This window comes from Oryctolagus cuniculus, chromosome 4 (genome assembly GCF_964237555.1).
Source record: "Oryctolagus cuniculus chromosome 4, mOryCun1.1, whole genome shotgun sequence".
NCBI classification, from domain to species: domain Eukaryota; kingdom Metazoa; phylum Chordata; class Mammalia; order Lagomorpha; family Leporidae; genus Oryctolagus; species Oryctolagus cuniculus.
Window position 1 is genome coordinate 129417887 of NC_091435.1, and position 10797 is coordinate 129428683.

Genomic DNA, 10797 nt, shown 5'->3' on the forward strand with positions numbered 1-10797 from the left:
CACTCTTGATTATGGCCACAGTAATAACCCTAGGCTCTTGTCATGAGCTGCCAAGGCTATGGAAGCCCCCTGGGTTCACTGACTCTGATCATATTTAGACAAGGCCATGGTCGAAGTGGAAGTTATCTCCTCCCTTCAGAAACTGGATCTCACTAGCGGAGATATTTCATTTAGGTTTTTTTTTTTTTCCCCAGAATGTCTTGGCTTTCCATGCCTGAAATACTCTCATGGGCATTTCAGCCAGATCCACATGCCTTAAGGGCTGATTCTGAGGCCAGAGTGCTGTTTAGGACATCTGCCATTCTATGGGTCTGCTGTGTATCTCACTTCCCATGTTGAATTGTTCTCTCCCTTTTTTATTCTATCAGCTAGTATTTGCAGACACTATTCTTGTTTATGTGATCCCTTTGGTTCTTAGTCCTATCATTATGATCAATTGTGAACAGAAATTGATCACTGGGACTAGTGAGATGGCATTGGTACATGCCACCTTGATGGAATTGAATTGGAATCCCCTGGTATGTTTCTAACTCTACCGTTTGAGGTAAGTCAGCTTGAGCATGTCCCAAATTACACATCTCTTCCCTCTCTTATTCCCACTCTTATATTTAACAGCGATCACTTTTCAGTTAAGTTTCAGCACCTAAGAAGAATTGTGTATTGATTACAGTATTCAACCAAAAGTATTTAGTAGAACAAACAAAAAAAATACTAAGAGGGATAACTTATTAAGTTGCTCATCAACAGTCAGGGTGAGGGCTGATCAAGTCACCGTTTCTCCTAGTGTTCATTTCACTTTAACAGGTTCCCTTTTTGGTGCTCAGTTAGTTGTCACCTATCAGGGAGAACAACTGACGGTTGATGTACAATATAATACTTTATCCATTATATTATTTTTTTGTTCTAGTACCATTGGTTGAACTCTGTAATTAACACACAATTATTCTTAGGTGTTTAAATTTTAACTGAAAAGTGATCCCTGTTAGGAATTTGGAAAACATTATGCTGAGTGAAATAAGCCAAACCCAAAAGGACAAATAACACTTGTTCTCCCTGATAAGATTCATTTTCAATTATCTTTATATATAGAAGATCAATTTAGTATATATTAAGTAAAGATTTCAACAGTTTGCACCCACACAGAAACACAAAGTGAGAAATATTGTTTGAGTCTAGTTATAGCATTAAATCAGATGTACAGCACATTAGGGACAGAGATCCTACATGAGGAGTAAGTGCACAGTGACTCCTGTTGTTGACTTAACAATTTGACATTCTTGTTTATGGCATCAGTAATCTCCCTAGGCTCTTGTCATAAGTTGCCAAGGCTATGGAGGAAGCCTTTTGAGTTCACCAACTCTAATCATATTTAGACAAGGTCATAGTCAAAGTGGAAGTTCTCTCCTCCCTTCAGAGAAAACTACCTCCTTTTTTGATGACCTGTTCTTTCCACTTTTCCACTGGGATCTCACTCACAGAGATCTTTCATTTAGGTTGTTTTGTTTTGTTTTGTTTTGTTTTGCCAGAGTGTCTTGGCTTTCCATGCCTAAAATACTCTCATGGGCTCTTGAGCCAGATCTGAATGACTTAAGGGCTGATTCTGAGAACAGAGTGATGTTTACTTTTAACATTTTCTCTGATTTTCTCTGGGGTAATCTTTTGGTTCAGATTTTTTTGGTTCATTGGGCCACTGATTTTACATTTTACATTATACACCAAATTTAGACAAAGATGGTCATTGTATTGAGCCTAGGTAGCTGTCCATCTTATTTGAATTCTGGGATTTTTTTCAGTGTACAGCTCACAGTTGTTGTTTCTCTGGCTTGTGGAGGTGGAATCTACTAGAGCTTAGTGCTCTAGCATAACAATCATGGTATGTTTGGCTAAATCTTCAGGCTACCCGTGGCATATATCTCAAACTCCCTTTTTTATTTTTATTTTTTTATTTTTTATTATTTTTTATTTTTTGCCGGGCAGAGTTAGGTAGTGAGAGAGAGAGACAGAGAGAGAGAGTTATAGATAGTGAGAGAGAGAGAGAGAGAAAGGTCTTCCTTCCGTTGGTTCACTCCCCTAATGGCCGCTACAGCTGGCACTGTGCTGATCCGAAGCCAGGAGCTGGGTACTTCCTCCTGGTCTCCAATGCAGGTGCAGGGCACAAGCACTTGGGCCATCTTCCACTGCCCTCCCAGGCCACAGCAGAGAGCTGGACTGGAAGAGGAGCAATCGGGACTAGAACCTGGGGTGCCGGCACCACAGGAGGAGGATTAGCCAAGTGAGCCACGGTGCTGGCCTCAATCTCCCTTTTTAAACAATATCATCTCCAGAATTAACAGTATGACTTCCAGCTTATTTGGCTTCCCTGCACTGCATGTTATTTACAAAAATAGGATTATAATTATTTGTATAATTATAAATTATTTATATAATTTAGTTTTATATAATCTGAAGTGAGAGTAATTCACGTTTCAAAATTTGAAAATAGAAAATATCGTAATCTCAGTAGACACAAACAAGGCATTGAAATAATTCAATAAAATTTAATAATATTCTCAATAAAGAAGCAGCAGAAAATAATTTCTTAACCTAGATAAAGGATATGTTTTAAAAACCTCTATCTACTATCATACCATAGTATAAATATCTTATAATCTGAAAAACAATCAAGATAAAGGTTAAATACCATCACTCTTCAGTTTTACTTGTGCTTCAGGCATTATTCATTCAACACGCCATAAAAATAATTTGGTTCCACATATTGAAAAAAGAATAAATATAAGTTTATGGAAATTATATGGTTATGTAAGAAGAAATCCCTGAGTAATTTGTAAACAAAATCACAGCTCTTCAGTAAATTTAGCAAATTCTTAAGCATAAGTTTAATATTAAAATACAAAATATATTTATGTACTGTAAAAATAGGAAATTAAATATTAACTGCATTCACAACTTGGTTTTTTTTTTTCAGTATCACTTTGGCTATTTTGGGTCTTTAGTGATTTCATATGAATTTTAGGATTCTTTTTCTTAAATCTGTAAAGATATCATTGGTATTTTGATAAGGTAATATAGACTTTTTTTTTGTTTTTTTTTGTTTGTTTTTTTTTGTTTGTTTGTTTTCTTTCTAAGTAACTAAGGGCACAGTGAGCATGAGCTCTAGGCTGAGTGGCCTTTATCCTAATGAATGAAATGCTGGAAAGTCTCAGTACAAAACTTGGCCTCTTTCAGATCCCAACCAACATTTTGTAGCTGCTTAGTTTTACAGAACATTCTGCTATCCTTTCCTCATGACAAAGTCAAGCCATCAAGCAAGGAACTGTGCTGACTCCAAGATACTCTTTATTTTTTTAAGTTCTTTTTTATTATTTAATAAATGTGAATTTACAAAGTGCAACTTTTGTATTGTTGTGGCTCCCCCCCAACCTCCCTCCCTCCCGTGACCCTCCCCTCTCCCACTCCCTCTCCCATACGGCCTTCATCGAGTTTCATTTTCAATCACCTTCATATACAGAAGATCAACTTAGTATACACTAAGCAAGGATTTCAACAGGCTGCACTCACACAACCGCACAAGGTATAGGGCATTGTTCAACTAGTAGTGTTGTTTTCAAGTTTCATAGTAAAACACATTAAGGACAGAGATCTTACGTGGGGAGCCTGTATTCAGTGACTCCCGTTGTTGATTTAACAATTGGCACTCTTATTTATGACATCAGCAATCACCCGAGACTCTTGCTATGAGCTGTCTAGGCTATGGAAGCCCCTTGAGTTCACCAACTCTGAACTTGTTTAGTCAACGCCATATCACAGTGGAGGTTCCTTCCTCCCTTCAGAGAAAGGCGCCTCCCTCCTTGATGTCCTGTTCCTTCTGCTGGGGTGTTGTTCACCAGGATCTTTCATTTAGATAGTTTTTTGCCACTGTGTCATGGCTTCCCATGCCTGTGAGACTCTCATGGACCTTTTAGTCAGATCTGAATGTCCCAAGGGTTGATTCTGAGGCAGGAGTGCTGTTTTGGGCATTTGCCATTCTATGAGTCTGCTGTGTGTTCTGCTTCCCCCCCAGGATCATACTCTCCCTTTTAATTCTATCCTTCATTGTTTGCTTACACTGGTCTTATTTGTGAAATCTCTTCAACACTTATCCTATCTTTTTGATCGGTTGTGTATTTATACTTATCACTTTACCAAGTGCACTGGCATTGGTACCTGCCTCCTTGGTAAGATTGAGCTGAAATCCCCTGGCACATTTCTAGTTCCACCGTTGGAGGTAAGTCTGAGTGAGCATGTGCCGACCTATATATCACCTCCCTCTCTTATTCCCACTCCTATGTTTAACAGAGATCACTTTTCTGTTCATTTTAAACACCTAAGAATGATTGTGCATTGATTACAGAGTTCAACCAGTGGTCTTATGTAGAACAAACAGAGCAATAACAACAACAACAAAATACTAAAAGGAATAAAATAGTAAGTTGTTCCTCAACAGTCAAGTTTAAATATATTGATTCTTACAATCTGACAGCAAGGAATATCTTTCCATTTGGGGGAACTCATGAAGTTTACTTTCATCCATGTATAATTTTCATTGTAGAGATCTTTCACTTCTTTGGTTAAATTTCTTCCTGAATATTTAATTTTTGTGTAGCTATTGTGAATGGGATTTCTTTCTTGATTCTCTTTTGATAAGTTCATCGTTATTATATAAAAATACTTTTTTGTATGTTTATTTTGTAACCTATAGCATTACTGAATTGGTTTATCATTGTAACACTATCTTGGTGAAGTGTTTAGATTTTTCCAAGTTCATCATGTCATCCATGAACAGGGATATTTTGCCTCTCTCCTTTATTTCTTTCTCCTCCCTAACTACTCTTTCTGATACTTCCAGTAGCATATTTAATAAGAATGGTTGGGGCAGGCATTTTGTCATTCCAGGTTAAGCTGCTGCCTGCAATATCAGCATCCCATTTGGGTGCCTGTTCAAATCTTGCCTGCTCCACTTTCAATCCAGTTCCCTACTCATGCACCTGGGAAAGCAGCAGAAGGTGAACCAAGTCTTTGGGCCCCTGCACCCATCTGTGAGACCTGGTAGAAGCTCCTGAATTTGACTTGGCCCAGCTCTGACCATTGTGGCTATCTGGGGAATGAACCAACAGATGGGAGATCTTTTTGTCTCTCTGTCTCTCCTTCTCTCTCTGTCACTCTGATTTTCAAAAAAATAAATACATCTTAAAAAAAAAGAGTGGTGAAAGTGGAATTCCACATCTTGTCCCAGATCTGAGGTGAAATGCTTTCAGTTTTTCCCCATTCAGTATGTTGGGTGTTGGTGTATCAAACAGAGCCTTTATTATTTTGAGGTATGTTTCCTCTATATCATGTTTGTGGAGGGTTTTTATAATGAAGGTATGCTGAATCTTATCAAATGCTTTTTATGCATCTATTGAGATGATGATGCATTTATTTCATTCATTCTATTGATATGATTTATGACATTTACAGATTTGCAAATATTGGCTTACCTTTCCATCTCTGGTGTAAATCCTATTGGATCATGATTTACAATCTATTTTATGTGGCTTTGGATTCAGTTTTACAGTATTTTAGTGAAAATTTTTACATCTATGTTCATAAAGATATAAGTCTGTCATTTTAATTTTTTCCATGTTGTATCTTTGTTGAGTTTTGGTATCAGAGTGATGTTGGCCTCATAAAAAAATTGGCAGAGTCCCATCCTGTTCAATACTTTGGAATAGTGTGAAAATTATTATAGTTAGTTCATCTTGAAAGAATTCTGTAGTAAAGCCATACCTTGCTTGGCTATTCCTTGGTGAATAAATTTTAATTCTTGCTTTAATCTTATTCATTGTTGTAAGTCTGTTTATATTTTCTATATCTTCATGATTTGATCTTGTTAGATGATATGTATCCAGGAATTCATTCATTTCTTTGAGGTTTTTTAGTTTGTTAGTATATAGTTTTTCATTGTAGTCTATTATGATCCTTTGTATTTCAAGCTACAGGAGTCACATCACCTGACTTCAAAGCATACCAAAAAGCCATAGTAATTAAAACAACATGGTACTGGCATAAAAACTGACACATAGATGAGTGGAACAAAATAGAGAGACCAGAATTTAATCCATGGGTATACAGCCAGTTTATTTTTGACAAAAGAGCCTAAATCATATATTGGAGAAAGGATTATGTCTTCAATAAATGGTACTGACAAAACTGGATGGAAATATGTAGAATTAAATTTGATCCTTCCCTCTCCGTATATAGAAAAGTCAACTCAAGATGAATCAAAGACCTAAATTTAAGATCTAAGACTAAGAAGTTTCTGGAAGACCATGTAGAGGAAACATTACAAGATATTGGTGTAAGATGATGACTTTTTTGGGCAAGACCCTCAAAGCACAGGCAACAATAGCAAAACTAGACAAATTGGATAATAAAAAACTTAGAAGCTTCTGTATATCAAAGTGAAAAGGTCCTGACACAGACACACTGTGCTGGACAGGGGAGCTACAAAAGGTGTTCCAAGGAATTAAAGAGCTTTTAACAAAAGCTCCAACACTAGGAATTCTTGAGCAAGCCATTCTTGGAAAGATCCTCTTCAGATCAGTTGCAGCTTAAATGGAATGGACCTTACCAAGTGCTACTGAGTACAACTACCTCAGTGAAATTAGGATTACACTTGTACCGCTTAAGTCTCCATAGGTGAACTCAAAAGACACGTCTTATTATTCCTGTATGCCAATCAGAGATCTTAAGTACCTCTTCAAAAGCAAAAAGGTAAGTAAAACTTCTGCTTTCATCACATCAAGACTGTTGCACCTAAAGACAGAGATGCTATAGCTGCCTCTTTTGATTCTCTCTTGGAACTGTTATTGAAAAAAAACCCTTCGCAGGTACTTCTATTGTAATTCTCTATGCTCAAGCTAAATGGTTTTATAATCTACATAAGGGAAGCCTATCACCACTCACTGTCTGGGAGTCTGTAACACAAATTCTTTCCATCTTAAGGGGTGCATCACTTGTAATTGATTCTGTTCCAGTTTTGCTTATGCTAATTAACATTTATATGTTTCAGAACTCAACAACTTCTGTGAATAACAGACCATGCAGGGAACACAGCCATTGGTGGTGACCAAGACTACTCCAGCTCATAAAGCGAACTTTTTGGATGAAATAGGCAGAGACTTCCAGATCCAGGACAGGCAGGGCTTGTGATATGCCCCTCAGAAGCAGGAAGAAGTTATAGAAGATATGATGATTCTACGCCCTTCATCATCCCTTAAGATTAAGGTCTGGAATCTCTCTGAGCAGGGCATGATGTAGGCAGGCAGATAGGATAAATAGGACAAAATTGATTAGGTTTGTGAGATGGAAGACCATGCCTTCATTACGCCCCTGTGTGATCTCATGGCCCTATCTAATCTCACCTGTTCACCCACCTGCCACTCAGACTACAAAACCAGTCCTGCTTTGGGAGTAAATAAAAGGCCTGGAACATGGTAGGCCGCTTCCTTGTTGCCCTTGTTGCCCATGAGCACATGGCCTTTGAGCCACCCACTCTCTGATTTCCTGCCTACATGCTTGCTCCATGTGACACCTGGCCTGCTCTCTGCTTGGCATGGACCTGACTTAGCTTCTAGACTTCTCTTTCTCCCCTAAATAAAGCCTTCCCTTCCCTGTGCATTTCTCCTTGAAAACTTAAAAAAAAAAAAAAGAATCAATAGAGTGAAGATACAGCCAATAGAATGGTTAAAATATATTGAGGCTACATATTGACAAGGGATTAGTATTCAGAATATATCAGCACTCAAAAAACTCAACAACAATAAAAAAACAATAGATCCAGCTAAGAAATGGACAGAAGACCACAATAGACTGTTCTCAAAAGAAGAACTACAAATGGCCAACCAATATATGGAAAAATGCAGGGAAATGCAAATCAAAACCACAATGAGATATAACCTCTCTCCTGTTAGAATGGCTATATCCAAAAAACAGAGTAATGTGACAGTCTACATTAGTGCAGACAGTGTTGAAAATTTCTTTTAAAAAAACTAGAAATAGACTTGCCATATGATCCAGAAATCCCACTTCTGAAAGACATGAATAGATAACTATTCCACCATGTTTATAACAACTCTGTTCAAAATAGCAAAAAATATGGAATTGAGCAAAGTTCTATCATCAGATGGATGGATAAAGTATGGCATATTTAAATATATAAATATATATGAATATTATTCAGCAATTTGAAAATGAAATTTTACCATTTACATCAAAATGGATGCCACTGGAGAACATTTCTTGAATGAAATGAGCTGGACACACACAAATGGTACATGTTCTCCATTCTATATGGGAGCCAAAATTAAAAAAGAAAAAAAATCAGAAAACAAAAATTAATAAATTATATTTTATAGCAGTATTGCTGCAAATATATTTTTCCAAACTTTGTTTAATATCTTTGTAAACTGATGTTTAAGAATTAAACATTACTGTAAGTTCAATGATCTGTGATTATTTCAAAATTTACCTTATATGAGTGAAATGGCCATGTTTTCATTTGATTGTGGTTTGTAGTCTTTGATTTGTCTATTCTATTTTTTACTAGTTGAGCTCTTTATTTATTGGGGCATAAAGCCTTTGACTATAGTGTAAATTTAAAATGTGTTCTCTAAAATATTTAAAAAATAGAATAAGGAAAGAGAGGAGAAGAGAGAAAGGAAGGGAGGGAGAGAGGGAAGAGGGAAGAGAGAGAGAGGAAGGAATGAAGTATTATATTCTTAGAAATTTATATAAAAACTATATGGAATCTGTTCTCTTTGCATTAATATCACATTAGCATGAGAATTGTGTTATAGTAAATATCATGCATTTTCTGTGACCTTGAGAATTTAATGTATTAATAAATTCCTTTAAATAAATAATAGTTTAGCTGTATATAGGAAAATAAAATTCCATTCACAACAGCAACAATAAAAAAACTAATTTCCAAATTTCTACAATATCCCATAAAAATTTGCAAGACATAATACTGAAATCTATGAAACATTTTTGCAAGTTTATTAAAGACATAAATCATGGTCATGGATTGAAGGAACATTTTGAACCTCTAAATTCTCCCAAATAAATCCATAAATTCAATTTATCATTATCTTAAAATGTATTCTGTCTTAGCTTCCACCATCACAGAAAAACATGCTATACTTGTGTTTTGTGGTCTGCTTATTTCACTGATCATAGTGGTTTCCAGTTGCATCCATTTTGTTGCAAAAGACAGACTTTTATTCTTTTTTAAGACTTAGTAGTATTCCAGTGTGTGTGTGTGTGTGTGTGTACACCACATTTCTTGCCTAGTCATTAGTTGAAAGACATCTGGGTTGATTACATATTTAGCTATTGTGAACTGAGTTACTCTGAACATGGGGGAACAGGTAAATCTTTCACATGCTGATTTCATTTCTTTGGGTATATTCCCAGGAGTAGGATGGCTGAGTCATATGGTAGATCTGTTTTCAAATTCCTGAGGAATTCCCATACAACTGTCTTCCATGGTGGCTGTACCAGTTTACATTACCAACAAAAGTATATTAGGGTACCTTTTTCTCTACATCATCACCAGCATTTGCTATTTTACTCATTTTTGGATGATAGCCTTTCTGACTGCAGTGAGGTAAAACCTCATGGTAGTTTTTATTTATATTTCCCTGATGGCTAGTGGTCCTGAGCATTTTCTCTTGTGTCTGTTGACCATTTGTATGTCATCTTTTGAAAAATGCCTGTTTATGTCCTTTCCCCTTTTCTTAACTGGATTGTTTTGTTGTTGCATTTCTTGAGCTCCTTACATATTCTGGATATTGATCCTTTGTCACTTGTATGGTTTGCAGATATTTTCTCCCATTCTGTTGGTTGCTTCTTCACTTTGTTGAGTGTTTGCTGTGCAGAATCTCTTAACGTGTTGTAATCCCATTTGCCTGTAGTGCCAGCATCCCATATGGGTGCCAGTTCTAGTCCTGGCTTCTCCTCTTCCAATCCAGTTCTCTGCTATGGCTTGGGAAAGCAGTAGACGATGGCCCAAGTTCTTGGGTCTCTGCACCCGAGTGGGAGATCTGGAAGAAGCTCCTGGCTCCTGGCTTTGGATCAGCACAGCTATGGCTGTTGCAGCCACCTGGGGAGTGCGAGTGAACCAGTGGATGGAAGACCTTTCTCTCTGTCTCCCCCTCTCTCTGTCTGTAACTCTACCTCTTAAATAAATAAATAAAAATTTTAAAAATAAAAAAAAAATAAAGACATAAATCATGGTCATGGATTGAAGGAACATTTTGAACCTCTAAATTCTCCCAAATAAATCCATAAATTCAAATAAATCTGATTTACAATCTCAGAAATTTTGGAGATTGGATTTACAGCTGGCATTCTTATTTTTTAAATGCAAAAGTTACTGAATAGCCAATACAACTTCTAAGTAAAACAAAGATGAAATATGCCTGTATCAGATTTTAAATGTATCATAAAGATTGATGATCTTGGTGACACAGCAGCAGAAAGTATTGACAATTAAATCCATGAAGAAAACAAATTGCAGAAGTCTCTCAACGACTTCTAGGAGAATATCAAACTGTTTATTACATGTAATTGGACTCCCAGTAAAAGATTGCTGTGGAGGAGAAGATAAATTGTTTGAAGAAAAAGGATCTACTTTATTTCAAATCTGAAAAAAAATTCATAAACTCCAAGATTCAAGAACATCAATGAATTCTGTTAAAAAGTAAAAGCATAAGA